The sequence below is a fragment of the Pyxicephalus adspersus genome, chromosome 7 (genome assembly GCF_032062135.1).
Source record: "Pyxicephalus adspersus chromosome 7, UCB_Pads_2.0, whole genome shotgun sequence".
In the NCBI taxonomy this organism is placed as follows: domain Eukaryota; kingdom Metazoa; phylum Chordata; class Amphibia; order Anura; family Pyxicephalidae; genus Pyxicephalus; species Pyxicephalus adspersus.
Genome location: NC_092864.1, coordinates 4,468,024 through 4,483,584, shown reverse-complemented (window position 1 = coordinate 4,483,584; position 15,561 = coordinate 4,468,024). Strand labels below are relative to the sequence as shown.

General features: G+C 41.9%; 1 protein-coding gene across 2 annotated transcripts in view; it reads right to left on the bottom strand.

Moving 5' to 3' along the window:
- LOC140334887 (apoptosis-associated speck-like protein containing a CARD) overlaps positions 1-2,063 on the bottom strand; it is a 34,644-nt gene extending 32,581 nt beyond the window's left edge. For both annotated transcript variants that reach the window (XM_072417159.1, XM_072417158.1), the window contains exon 1: positions 1,862-2,063. The gene's annotated coding sequence lies outside the window, so the exon portion shown is untranslated. The remainder of the gene's footprint in view (positions 1-1,861) is intronic.
- Positions 2,064-15,561: the final 13,498 nt, after the last annotated feature.

Sequence of the window (15,561 nt, the reverse complement as noted above, 5' to 3'; positions counted from 1 at the left end):
AGGCCTCAGAAATAATGCAGGTATTTGTTAAATAGCTCAGGATCAATAAAGGAAAGGGTCAAAGACTGAGGGCATAATACAGGTAATGGTTTGTGAACTTGGATGTAATACAGGTAAGGGTCTGTGGCCTCAGACATAATAAAGATAAGGGTCAGAGACTTTGGACATAATGCAGGTAAGGGTAAGAGACCATGGACATAATCCAGGTAAGGGTCAGAGACCTTGGACATAATCCAGGTAAAGGTCGGAGACTTCAGACATAATCTAGGTAAGGGTCAGAGACGTCAGACATAATACAGGTAAGGGTCAGAGACGTCAGACATAATATAGGTAAGGGTCAGAGACGTAAGACATAATCCAGGTAAAGGTCAGAGACCGCGGGCATAATACAGGTAAGGGTCAGACACATTGGACATAATCCAGGTAAGGGTCAAACACCTCAGACATGATACAGGTAAGGGTCAGACACCTCAGACATGATACAGGTAAGGGTGAGAGACCACGAACAAAATACAGGTAAGGGACAGAGGCCTCGGACATAATAAAGATAAGGGTCAGAGACCTTAGATATATTACAGGTATGGGTTAAAACCTCAGACATAATCTAGGTAAGGGTCAGAAACCTTGCACATAATCCAGGTAAGGGTCAGACACCTCAGACATATTCCAGGTAAGGGTCAGACACCTCAGACATATTCCAGGTAAGGGTCAGACACCTCAGACATATTCCAGGTAAGGGTCAGACACCTCAGACATAATACAGGTAAGGGTCAGAAACCTCAGACATAATACAAGTAAGGGTCCGAGAACTCGGACATAATCCAGATAGGGGTCAGAGACCTTGGATATATTACTGGTAAGGGTCAGAGACCTCTTGCATAATCCAGGTAAGGGTCAGAGACCTCGGACATAATCCAAGTAAGAGTCAGACACCTCAGACATATTACAGGTAAGGGTCAGACACCTCAGACATAATACAGGTAAGGGTCAGACACCTCAGACATAATACAGGTAAGGGTCAGACACCTCATAGATATTACAGGTAAGGGTCAGACACCTCAGACATAATCCAGGTAAAGGTCAGACACATTGGACATAATACAGGAAAGCGTCAGACACCTCAGAAATAATACAGGTAAGGGTCAGGGACCTCAGACATAATACAGGAAAGCGTCAGACACCTCAGAAATAATACAGGTAAGGGTCAGGGACCTCAGACATAATACAGGAAAGCGTCAGACACCTCAGAAATAATACAGGTAAGGGTCAGGGACCTCAGACATAATACAGGAAAGCGTCAGACACCTCAGAAATAATACAGGTAAGGGTCAGGGACCTCAGACATAATACAGGTAAGGGTCAGACACCTCAGACATATTACAGGTAAGGGTCAGACACCTCAGACATATTACAGGTAAGGGTCAGACACCTCAGACATATTACAGGTAAGGGTCAGACACCTCAGACATATTACAGGTAAGGGTCAGACACCTCAGACATAATCCAGGTAAAGGTCAGACACATTGGACATAATACAGGAAAGCGTCAGACACCTCAGAAATAATACAGGTAAGGGTCAGGGACCTCAGACATAATACAGGTAAGGGTCAGACATGAGGTCATGGGATGAGAAATTAACAAGGAGATGGGTTTATACCAGACCACCAGGAAGAAATAGAGAAGTGGTATTCATCCTGTATGCACCATCTTGCCCTAGTGCAGACAGGCAGTGACCTTCTCTAGCCTTTCCGTGACCCCCCGATCCTGGCTGTGACCCCTTCATTGGTTCTGTGATTCCTCAGTCCTAATTGTGATCCCTTTCCAGAAAGCAGATGGGTATGCCTCAGGTAGCTGGGAGTACCTTCTTCTGCAGTGGTAAATAATCCTCTTTATCCTGACCAGGGCCAGTTTTTTAAAGACGACACCCCTGTTGTGGCCTAGGGCGGCACAGCCAACTTAAACCTTGTAGTTGCTTGGATAGAAAAGCTGGAAGGTATGTAAAACATTTCCTGGCAAGCTTTGTAAAGGGCTGACCAGGGGGTGGGGTGCTCTTTTTCTGAAATACGGGACAGTTCATGTCTACATTGCTGTATGAGACATTACCTGCAGCCACCATCCCCCTTCCCCTGCTATGTTTAGGAGGCTTTGATTCTCCCTCCTGTCATCACGTATGATTTTTTTATGTTTCATTCCCACCCATTTCTTTGTATGTCCATCCTATAGCATGTATGCCTCTCCTTCTTGTGTCATGCTCGTACTTCTCACTGCTATATCTTTACATATGGAAATTTGGATATTGTGGAAAATATTTAGTGTGTGATATTGTATAAAATATTAGGTTCGGATAATCATGTGGACTTTTCCACAACCTTGACCAAGGCAAACCAACTCTACTTAAGTATTATTTCACTGTTTTCCCCTTTTTTTTTATGCTGTTCCTATAAGTTCCTGTTATAGTTTGGTTATAGTTCTGTGATAGTTCGGCTATAGTTCTGGTATATTTCTACTACTGTGCATTGATTAGTCTATATTTTTCTGTATTTGTTTATGCTCTGTGTTTCTGTATGTTTTTACTTATAAAACCCTATAAAAAGTAAGCTGAATCTCTGAATGCTCTAACTAGAAATAGTGTAATTTGCAAACCTGAAGCGCTACCATAACATTGTGATTTCGGTGACATCCCTGTCTGGAGTGGCAGTTGGTGACACTAAAGAAACAGAAGCAAAATTGCCGGAGTCAAGGGTAACGGTGCGTGGTTCTGTCTAAGCACGTGGTGGCAGTCTACCTTGTGAAGGTGTGTTTGGCAAGGGTTTAAATGAGTGGTTGACCTCGCCCACGTGACACACCCCTCTTCGAGCTGGCTGGCGCGTGGACCGTGCTGGAAAGTCTATGCACAGGGTGCGGGCTGAGAGGGCGTTAATCACAGTTATCACATTACTAACAAGCTTTGAGCAATGGTAACAGTAAGCTATTCTATCTTCTCCATTCTAAATATTGATATGTCCTGGTATTTGGTGGGGGCACAAGCTGGCTGGCCGAGAGGAGTAAAAAGTAGATATCCTCCCTGGATACAGACTGACAACATTTCAGTATTGTCAGTGGTATTATCTGCACTGATAGTTGTTGGTAACCTCTGTCTATCATTGGTAAAATCTGCCATCTTCCTAGTGAACACAAGTACTCAATCCTGGCCATGCCCCCACTTCAACTTGGCCATGCCATTATGTATCCCTCTATGCTGGTGGTCAAACCACTAAACCTCCCCATAAGTCTCAGGCTCGGTTTTCCTGAAAATAATCACATCACCTCATCTGCCACATTCTGTACAGGTAAGAAAAGTGAACAAACTCAGAATCGTGATAGTTTCATACCCAGGTGTGTGTCGCATGCAACAAAACAGCAGTTACCTTCCTGGTCTCCTCTCCTTTTTTTTCTGCACTTTGATCCCCGTGAAACACAAGAAATATATACACAGATAATATAAAGTCACAGAGAGCATAGGTGACAGAGAAAGTTGTGTATTTTTCATTTTTTACAGCCTCAATATAAAAGACTGTCACTCAAATAATAAATCCCAATAATAAATTTTTTAAATGTGTCATTGGTTCAAATGGTGGTCGATACCAGACAGCTAAATATGTATTTAAATGCACTGCAGACCCAGACCAAATTCCTCAACACACTGTTTAGCACAATTGATTTTATAGATTTTAACGGACTTTAATCGAATGTAATGGTTTGAACGTTTTAGGTTAGAAACAGTTTTATTTTTTATACATTTGCAATTATTTGAAATCATAACACTGTAACCATTGGATTGCTCAATTTGCACAATTGCTCAGTTTGTTTGAAAGGATTTAAAGAAAACAGTACATTTAAACTACATACAGACACCTCACTTTCTTTGCCCAGGATTAACATTTATGATAGTTTTCGATGAAAATCTGGCATCTGTACATCGGTCGCACGACATCGCTCAGAGATCTGTCCAGCTGGATCACTAAACAACAGCAAATTGCTGCTGCTGGAAGGAACATAGTGGGGTTTCTCATGTTCATCTTTCGTTCTACATAGAAAAAACAATGCTGTATGTACAGATCCTGTTCTTTCCTAATGTCACTGGAAATAGTTATTAAAACTCATATTAAGAGACAATGAACCAATGACTATATGTAGCTTTGGAGCTAATAAGAGGAATGCATTCGTTTTACAGTGTGGCCATCCACGTGCCTTACCTAGCTGGCCATAGCCTCATGTACTTACCCAGGCCTAGCCTTACCTCCAAATAAATGAGTGTAGTAAACAGTTCATTTGAATGAATATGATGTCTGTCTATGAAATAATGGGACTTATATAATATTTGTCTTTTGACTCATTCTATGACAATTCTAATGTTTGTCTTCTTCAATATCCTCTCTATTCACAATAAAGCATTGGTGCCGCCTTGTTTTCTACTGGTGGAAGGATTGTAGGAGATCTGATTTTTGCTGTTTCAAGATATCTGATGTATTGTATGTGTTCCTTTAACCACAAATTTTGAATTAGGATAAAGAAAAAAGTCACAAGGTGTCAAAACTTGTGAATATGTAGGAGGTTCCAGTGTAGTAAAGAGAGGCACGTAGCCGTAAAATATTAGACACAGGGACTACATGACAGGGTGCAAGGTATGGCACAGGGGAGGTAAGGGTTAATTAAAGTGGAAATGGTCTGGGAGGGGCAGTGGTAGTGTTGGAGTGTGAAGTAGGAGGGGAGTTAGGCATAAGAAGGTTTATAAGAAAGGGAACAGAATTTGGAGGTCCTCTTTCAGTGAGAAAAAGTTTCCGCTAGGACGGAGGTAACAAAATAGAATTCTTTGATGGCCTCATGGCCCCGCTTAGATAAGCAGTGGCTCCTGTGGTGAAGCCTGGCTGCAGGACAGTATAGCTGGGGTCCTGGGGGGGCTGCTAGCAGCCCTCTTCAGCTAGATTTGCTTGGCTGTGGCCTCAAAAGCATAGGCCTCCAGGGCGCCTGAGCCCTGACCCCCTTTAAAGAGCTCAGCGCCTACCTAGGTGCCCCCAAAGGGACCCTCCTAGCCAGGCAGCCGGGTTGAGTAGGGTCCAAGCAGGGTTCAGGCTAGAGAGGAATTCCCATCCACAGCACAGCTCAGGGTTGCAGCTGTCCAGGGGCCCCCACCTCTCCTTTAAGAGAGGCCTGCAGACTCTCCTGAAGCTGGGGCCTCCCATTCTGCAGGGACCTGGCAGAAGGGTGCTACTTGTGTAGAGGCTGTGGCTGCCGGGGGGCGCACCTGAAGCCAGGGCTTTATGATGTCAGAAAGACCTGGGGCTTACAGTTTTTTCAAGGGGGATGGCTGTCAGCAGGCAGGAGGATCGTCGGACACTAAAGAAAGAAAGCTAAGAGAGGTGTTTTTTGGCTCTATATTGAAAGAGGTTGCAACTTTGGTGGGGAGTGCATGTTCCAGGGGCTCAGGGTGTGGTGCTGCATACTCGCTGCTTTAAACAAGGTGGTGGAAGAGGAGGCAAAGCCAATGGAAAAAGGGATAACTCTGGTAAGGGTAGAAAGAGTGCGTCCTTTTTTAAATAGGTACCTGGTGGAGGTAGGTACCCTGGCTGAGGGGTTTGAGGTGGGTTTTAGGAGTTTGTGGCTGTTAAGCATTCAGTAGTGAGTAAGTAGTTTATGGACTGCTGCCTTCCCATAGGGTGTTCATTTTCTTGTGCCCTGTTCTAGAAGTTTAGAACCTTCTTGGAACCTTGCTGATTTGGAATTTTTTGCTGATTGGGCAGCTGGACAGCTCGGTGTGCAGGGTGGTGTTGGTCACATTGCAGCATGTGGTTGGAGTGCTTCAGAATACCCTTGGCGGCAGATAAGATGGAGGGACCATCAACGTCGCTGTTTTTTCTTGGGATTGAGTTAGACTCGATGGCAATGGAGAGACCTAGGGACAAGTTTTTGCCGCTGTGGGAGGAAGTCCGGGCAGCAAGTCGACGGCAGAAATTACACCTGAAGGAAGTGCAGTCGTTGTTGGGTAAACTGAACTTTGTCTGCAGGGTGATGAGGATGTGGAGAGTTTTTTGCAAAAGGTTATCTGTGGCAACGGCAGGGGTGGCAGAACCGTCACACTTCATGGAGGTTTGGACTCCATGTGGTTGGAGCGACCAGTGAGCTTGGTGGACCATGAGTTGTTTACAGATGCTAGAGGGTTGACAGGTTTTGGAGCATATTTGGGGGGTAAATACTGCTTGGGAGCATTGCCAAAACAGTGGGAGGAGGTTGGCCTGGCAGTGGAATTTTGGGGGTTGGAGTTGGCCAACAAGAAGGTGTGGTTCCACGGGGGGTTGTACAGGCCATTTATCTGTTTTCAGTGGCATCAGGCCCAGTGGTTAGGTTGTTAAGACATTTGGTGATGAGATTCTTGCAATATGATATTTTTGTTTTTGTGTGACACATTCCAGCGGTGCACAATGTTATAACTGATGTGTTATCTCATTTTCAGTGGGACAGGTTTCGCAAGCTGGCACCAGAGGAGGAGCAGTGTGGTTTTCCCTGTCAAGAACACTTGTGGAGAATTGTAATAGGATCATCAGTGATTTAATACAGTGGTCAGTGAATGTGGCAACATGGAAGGTATATTCTGGAATATGGAAAGAGGAGGCGGAGCTCCCGGACAGGGTTGGGGTTAGTAGGTCAGCTTGGGATTGTGTGCATTTGTTGTTGTTTTGGTTAGAAAATGATTTTGTAGCTGGGGCGTCCGGGGGGGGATGAGCAGAAAATTGGCAGGGATGGCGTTCTGGTTTAAATTACATTACAATGGTTGTAGGATGTGACCAAGGACTTTGGTATTAGGCAAAAGGGTATAGGAGGGGGAAGCGGGCACCGGATACCTAGTGACCGATGTAATTTGATTTGCTTCATAGGTTGGTTGGGGGGTTGTAATGGGTATGTACAGGTATGAGCAGAGTATGAGCAGTGGTATTTAAAGCGGCATTTGCGTGTGAGTGAATTGGTGAGCCCCTCTAGGAGTAGGCCTGGGGGAATTTTGTCCCAAGATGTGGAAAGTTTGGCAGATCGAGTAAGTTTTGTTATAAGAAGCTCCAAGATACACCAGCGGGGTCAGGTTTCAGGGTGGTATTGATTTAGATGGCGGGATTCCAGGTCTGCCCGGAGATGGCGGTGGAGACCGGGGGGTGGAGGGCCCCTCCTTAGTTCACGAAGATGGAACATATTTGTCAAAAATTCAATTTTTAGTGGTATTTAGGAAATGTTTTGGTAGGTTGGGGGTGGCAAGAGGAAGAGGCCATTAGAGGGTTTGGAACATGGGAGTCCAGGAGATTCCAGTTGTACATAGGGCCTCTTTTGTTGTGGGGGAGGGGGGTGTTGGCTAAGTGGGAAATGCTGAGGACAAGTACTTTATTTATTGCTTGTGTATCTTAGATTGTTAGGCCTGCTTGGCCTGGATAGTCGGGCACTCATTTGTCTGGTGGGGAGCGAGGGGGTTCAACCAAATGGAAGACAGCTGGGTTTGTTGTAGAGAGGGGGCAACATTTTGCTAGATTGATGTCTCAGGCTTGCTTTGGAGTAGAGTCGTACCGGAGATCAGCAAATTTGCAGCCCTGGCGTGGAGGTGATCCATGCAGGGGGCAACGATTTGGGAAAGAGATCCATGAGGGAACTAATTTTGGGATGTAAAGACGGACTTTTTGAGGTAGAGGGTGGAGTTCCCTGGCTTGATAGTGGTTTGGTCGTAAATTTGTGGCCAGAATCTGTTGGCGGGGTGCCCGCTCTGTGGAAAAGAAATCAACAAGATCAGAATTGAGGGCATTGTGGTGCAGCATCGTGAGTTGGAGGAGGAAACTTGGAGGTATTTGAGAAGGCATGGTAGGCACCTCAGTGCTATTGGCACAGATATGTGTTTTGGCTTGCATTGCAGGATGAAAATCAACAAGCAACAATTCTGCAAGTGTGGAGGAGGTGTGAGGTTTCACACCTGTGCACTGTGGCAGTTGGAGTATTGGAAGGCAGGGTCCTGTGCATGTTAAAAGTTGTGGATTTTGGCAGGAGGGATCCTTTTTAGTGGGATTCCCACTTGATGAACTGAAGTTCATGGCTCCTGAGTCGCTGTCAGGTGGCTAGGAGCCAAGGTTGAGATGCTGGAGGTGTAAACTCCCGTTAGGTGCAGACTTTGCCTTCTGGGACCTGCAACCTGGTTGTTCCGTTTATAATGGAGGTTGGGAGTTTTTTTTTTAAGATAAAGGATATTGTTGTTTCTGGTTATGTATTGTTGGGGAGTTATTGGGGGATTATATAGTTAGGTAATTAGGTCATATTTATTTAATGTTATGTTAATTTATGCTTTTTATATGAAGGTTTAACATTGGGTTATTTATTTTGTTATTTATGTTATTTATTTCTTATTTATACTTAAATTGGTATTTATTTAGTTATTGTTAAATAACCAGCTTCTTGCCAGACAATTTAAGTCCAAAAATTTGTGTTTGTGTAAACCATTAAACCATTTTTGTACATTTATGCTGTCTTTTCCTGACTCTTTCTCTCAGCTTTGTTACAAACTTCCTTATAATTAATATTGGGTCACTGGTTTGCTATCTAGAACCCATTCTGCCACAATGACGCCTTCATGTCACAAAACACAATGAGCATGGCTGTGAATTTTGACTTTTTTGATTCCTGGTGATGAAGGTGTTTCCAGTGACCAGTTTTGTTTCAGGATCATACTGGAAGATCGGGTTTCAGTGATGACCTTCAGAAAAAAGTTAGGCTCCACCGCAATTTGCTGCAGAATGTAATTTTTCTAAAAATTGCTCTTTAACACATGCTCTTTAACACATCTGATGATTTCAGCAAATGAGGGGAAACACAACGGCCTTAAAAGTTGACTGACAACAAACTAAAGACTAAACTTTTTGTGTATACTGACACCTTAAGGAATGCTGTACAATGAATATTTCACATTTAAGTTGCATGTTATCTTTGTGTTTACAAACAGTAGAGCAAATAATAATCAAAAATGTTTTTTGCACCTTTGTGCTGCCTAATCCAAGCAATGTAACAGCTTGGTATCTACTGACATGGCAAGCCTATTTCCCAGAAATGAGAATCAGTTTCACTTTCATTTCTCTTGCAGTCCAGCGTTCTATCAAATAAATCTACCTGTGGGCATGTACAAATGGGCGTGTAAAATTCCAAAGGGCATGTAAAATCAGGTGTGTACAATGACGTCATCGGCAGAAACGTTTGACAGCTGTGTTCGTGTATGAATGCTGTATGTAATGTACTCCACCCTTACATCTCTCTAAATACAAACCTCCATATCTCCTAAACAGTATGTCATAACGACTTGAAATTCAGAATACACAAGGGACCCTCTTATATATTAGTAACCCAAATTTTATCACCCCACCTTTAACAACTTTCAAATTATGAGGGTCATAATTTTAAAAAAAGTTCTGAAAATTGAACATTTTGAAAGTAGGTGTGTCTAGAAGCCCAAATGTAAACATACAATTTATTTACCCTCAGGGCCACTTACATTTCAAAAATGTGGGACCCCTAAATTTATACCTACCTGCCACAAAACTAGAACTGTCATACTACTTTACACTCTCCCTTCCCTACTTTGAACCCCAATTTCTCTGGAACGGAGAGATGCACAAAACCTAAAATTGTAGGTGAAAGTGGGGAACACCCACCCACAAGTGACTAACACCCCCTAAAATTTCATAATTAAGGCATCGTCAGAACATAAAAAAACTCCAAAATTACCTGCCCTGTTACACTTGCTGAAGGTTTCTATCGCCTGAACCTGAATTTCTCTGGAACGGGGAGTGGGACGGGGAGGTTAACAAAATTAGAGGTTTAAGTGGGGGACAACTGTGGCTAACACCCCCTAAAATGTCATCACTATGCCACCATCTGAACATAAAGCTCCGCCCATCAAAACAAACTACCCTGTTACGAATTGTTGTAGGCTTCTAACACCTGAATCCCAATTTTTCTAGAATAGGGGGGTACAAGTGAAAAAAAATAGAGGTACAAATGGTGTCCAGATTGGAGTTTAGGTGATAGAAGCAACCAGCAATTTGAAACAGGGTAGTTCATTTTGATTGGCAGATTTTATATGTTCTGGCAATGCGATAGCAAGGATGTTTTAGATGGGGGGTTTATCACTTGTGGGTGGGTGTCCCCCACTTGCACCTATATTTGGGGTTCAAAGGGGTTCGAGAAATCAGGGTTCAAAGTAGGAACGGGGACAGGGTAGTGTGGTATGACAGTTCTAGGTTTGTGACAGGTAGGTATAAACTTAGGAGTCCCACCCCCTTGCTATGTAAGTGGCCCTGGGGGTCCAAAATTTGTGTGTTTAATTTCGGGCTTCTAGACCCACTTACTTAACAGCAGCCCTGATGTTTAACTAGTTTTTATAATTATGACCCCTATATTTTAAAAGTTGTTAAAGGTGGGGAGGTGAAATTTGGAGTACTGCTATATATGAGGGTTCCCTGTGTACCCTGAAAATTTCCAGTAGGTATGTCATACAGTTTAGGAGATCTGGGGGTTTGTACTCGGAGAGATGTAAGGCTGCAGAACATGTATAGGTATAAACCCCTAAGTTTATACCTATACATATAAAATCTTCCAATCAAAATGAACTACCCTGTTTCAAATTGCTGGTTGCTTCTATCACCTAAACTCCAATCTGGACACCATTTGTACATCTAATTTTATTCACTTGTACCCCCCTATTCCAGAAAAATTGAGATTCAGGTGTTAGAAGCCTACAACAATTCGTAAAACGGTAGTTTGTTTAATGGGCGGAGTTTTATGTTCAGATGATGCCATAGTGATGACATTTTAAGGGGTGTTAGCCATAGTTGTCCCCCACTTAAATCAATCAATGGAGGGCACGCAGTGACTGTAATTAGGGTGCAGGAAATTATCAGCACTGAGATACAACAAAGCATAAAAACAATTTTGATTTAAAACCAATACTAGCCTTCCTCCCATTCTCCAACCACACTGACTATGTGAGGATGATGACACCACCGTCCTTTTAGGAAAAGAGTTCTGATGACTACCGGGCAGCTGAGAAGATGCTCATGCAATGGACTGGATAGATTTCTCAGAGATATTGCCTGCTTTGCATTCACCCGGAATTTTCCTGGAAAGACAGTAACATCCCGCCCATGCAGAACAACAGATTTTTTTGTTCTTTTTTAGCTTCATTACTTTCAATAGGTGATTTGGGGAATAGAAGAGGCTCAAAATGTGTCAGGGGTCCTTCTACATTAGTGGAAGGTTCTCGTTCATCATTTATTAAAGTGCTTTATGACATTTTTTATGTATTTACTTTTCATCTGCTTTAAAGTACTCACATAAGTTATTATTATTAATAGCAGCTATCTAACTAACAGCCAGGCCCTGCAGCTCTTCGGGGGTTGTTAGGTGACCTCCTATTGATCCCAGATCAATTTTCCCTCTTTCTAATCACTTCTGTTTACAGCGCTTGAAGAATGTAACACACGCAATTTAATGTGTGGTTAGATCATGCTCAAGACTTTATTGTTTGCACACAGTTTACTGATAAGAAGAGTACAACTAGTTTAGCATAATTCAATCATCTACAAAACATAACAAAAGTAATCAGCAAAATTCCTCAGCTCCTTACATTCCCTCTTTTTATCCTTCAAAAAATGATTATTATTATCACACAATATTTATATAGCACCATCATATTACAGTTCTGTACAAAGTCCAGACACTAATTGTCACTCAAAGGAGCTCACAATCTAATGTCCCTACTATAGTCATATGTCATTATTGTAGTCTAAGGCCAATTTTAGGGGGAAGCCAATTAACGTAACTGCACATTTTTGGGATGTGGGAGGAAACCCACGCAGACAGTGGTAGAACCTGCAAACTCCAGTACTGCTATCCTACAGTGGGGTATTTCAGAGGGGTTACAAGTTATATGGTAACATACATCTCCCTGGGTAATATTTATTGTAAGTGTAAAAATCATACATTTTTCCAGGGAATCATAGGTTTTACAGTTGTTGCATAAGTTATACGGGTTATAAGATAAACATATATCACTTTCAGTAACATCAGAGTCATTGTGGATATTGCTAAAGTAGTATGCTGACTGGAGTAGAGACAGAAATCAAAAATGAAGTCAACATATCTTGAGTACTATGCATGTGGGTCCTCCACTGGTCAGCACGGCTGTTCTAGTGATGGCTTACACGGTGACCGAAGGTCCAATGAGCGGATCCAAGGATTTGTGCTTGTGCAGAGTTTTGACCAACACTACGCCTCCGGGCTTGAATGGGTCAGTCGGTTGCTCTGTAGGGAGAGGAAAAGAGAAAGCGATATCGCCGTAGTTGCGTTCAATTTTTCAAATAAATTAGCTACATATTGATCCTGAATTTGTTGTAAGTCCCCTGGTAGTAAGATATTGGGTTCTTTAGCCCCAAGGGGTGGGGAATGGACTTCCCATTAAAATTTCAAAGGGTGAAAGCTTATTAACTTGGTCGGGTGTCATTCTTATTTCCGCTAGCACGGCTGGTAGGTATTGGTCCCACTTATGGAATGTCCCTCCAGTTGCTTTCCTAAGTTTGTCTTTCAATTTCCTATTCATCCTTTCTACTACTCCAGCACTCTGGGGGTGATATGGGATGTGGAACTTCCATTCTATGTTCATCATTTTTTAAGTCTCCTGCGTGACTTTAAAAGTGAATGGAGTGCCATTGTCTGAGCTTATTCACTGGGCATCCAAATCTGTGGATGATCTCCTTGCATAGTATCTTAGCTATGTCCTTGCATTTACTTTCCTGACTACAAAAGCTTCCACCCATCTGCTGAATCTGTCCGTAATCACTAACATTATCTGACATCCATTGGAAGTCTTTGGCATGTGTGTGAAGTCAATTTGTAACTCTTGTAATGGACCCAGTGGAGGTAACAAATGTTCATGTTGTCCTACTTTCTTTCCTTGCACGTTATTTCTAGCACATGTTAAGCAACGGGAAAGTATGGCTTGGGTGTGTTTCTTTAAATTCTGGGCACAAAATTGTTTGTTTTTATTTTTATTTTTTTTTTAGTGTTGTGGTCTTAATACTTTTGTGTTCTATACCGTGAATTTGAAAAACAATGAGGGGTACTGCTACTGAGCAGCTGTTTCTTTGTCTGTGGGCAAGGCAGACTGGTAATGGCATGTACATGGCTGGGAGCTAGCAGCCGGGATACTGGGGGTAAAAGCATTCTTAGCAATGTGACCTGTTGCAGACACCCTCTGTCCTTCCTTTCCCAAAAAACACAACACTGAAACTGTCTTAAGTATCCTTCTGACATGCCTCCTGCGATTCCAGACAACTGGTTACAAATCTGGGGCACAGTACTCATTGTTGTGTAAATGTATCTGCCATTAAATTAAATTAGAAACTTTTAATCTGATGGTACCTGGTGCCACACCAATTAAATATTTTCCTTCAATCATTGAGCAGGTGGATTCGTTGCTGCCACAGGGAATGATGTTCAATATCTGGTGGGAATGCTACAAAAGCAGATGCTGGATTGGCGTCTATCAGTTGGCTTATGCTGTTGTGGCCTTTTCCCTAAAAAAGACAGCAGAAGCTCTCTTTATTATATCTAATCTTCTCTATCTCTCTCTTATCTCTTGTCCTCTGTCTTTCTGCAATGATTTATGTTGCCTAAGCCCAGAGACATAAGCTATTAGAATATTTTATCAAACTCTATCATATATCATATTGATCGTAATCCTTCAGGTCAGGCACCCCCTGCAGGTGAAACCTTGTATCAATATTTGAAATATTTGTAAAATATTTAACCGCATTGTATGTTGACCTGCTCCAATACCTGTCTGCTCCTGAAATGTTATATTGTTTTTTACATTCTCTTTTTTGTGTTTTTCTATATACGTTAATAAAAATTCTTTGAAAACAGAAAATACATATATGGGAGCTGTTTAACTAGTTTGCCAATGGAAATTTGTGTCTGGTGGAGGGATTACAAGGAAAGGAAAAAGCCTCAATAGAAAATATTGTAGGTGTGGAAATGTACAGCATACGGGTATTTACTTTCGGATTAAACATTAGAATGCACAATGAGCTGTACTTGGGGACTCTCAGGTCAGTTTAAGTGACACTAATGATCTTTTTGGTTATCTATAAGGGTGACATTCTTCCCAAAGGTCAGGGATGTAAGAGAAATCCTTCCTACTGACCACCATACTAATGTATGTACTGCTCTATACATTGATTTTACACATTGTTTCCTTATGTAAAACAGAATGTAAAACAGCAAGTAATGTAATTTATTCCTCAACTTGAGTAAAGCAACAGATTCATCTTTTCCTTTCTTATTGTTTTAGCAGTTTGAAAAGTTTTGAGTCCCCCAAGCAAAATATGATAAAGAAACAGATAATATCGACACATCTTAGAAATCTGGATAAGGAAAGCCTGGAAAAATTTAAGAAGAATCTTTGCCAGATGAAGCCTCCATGTGGCGGTGGATCAATAAAGATGGCCGATCTTAAAGATAAATCCATGGAGGAAATGGTTGAGTTTATTTTTAAATGTCACATTGAAAAACACGGAGTGAGCACAGTCGAAAAGGTTCTTAAAGCAATCAGTGATAATCAGACAAGGGTAGCGATGATGAGAGATCTTAGGAAAGGTGAGTAGAGTATAATGTCTAACATTGTGATTTGAACTTTTGGGCAAGGATGAAAAAATAGGCTAATATAGGCAAAATATATATGTCTAATAGCGGTACACTGTTTTTCATGAAAATTTATTTTACAGTACAATATAATAGTATGAGTATAAAAAAAGTTTGAAGCACAAAATCATGTCGAAATAATAAATTAAATGAATTAAAACAAAAATGTATTTTTTTTTTAATTTTTTTAATTTTTTAAAAAAATAATCAATATACTCATACTATTATATTATACTGTAAAATAAATGTTCATGAAAGATAATGTACTGCTTTTACACAAATAAATACATTGTATTGCATTCAATACAGTTATTTTGTATTGAATGCAATACAAATGGATTTGAAATTCCCGCCCCACCCTGAATGGAACATCCTCACGCAGGAAATCCCCGGTGCCTCATCAAGTGCAGAGGAAGCTGGCTGGAGGAAGAAAGAAGACGAACATCATGGGGAAGGATGATGCGGGTTGACGGCAGATCAGGTAAGACTCGATTTACTATTACTTCCCATAGGTTTACCTACCCCAAGTGTGACTCCAGGTTATGGCTTTTAGCATCTTTTTTCTACCCCGTGTCACACTCAGGGTTACCGCTCAGGGGGTTAAAAGACTATTTCCTGATTGGCTGGTGGGAAGGGCAATCCACATTAAACCTGGAGGAGCAGGTGCATCCAGGGTCAGAACTGCCCAACTGAGAGAGGAGTTGGCACTGTGACACAGTCCCTTTCCCCTCCCCATGACCAACAGCAATGTTGGTCATCATACCAAGTTTAGGGACTTTGCAATTAACTCAAAAAAATCAGAAATGTAAA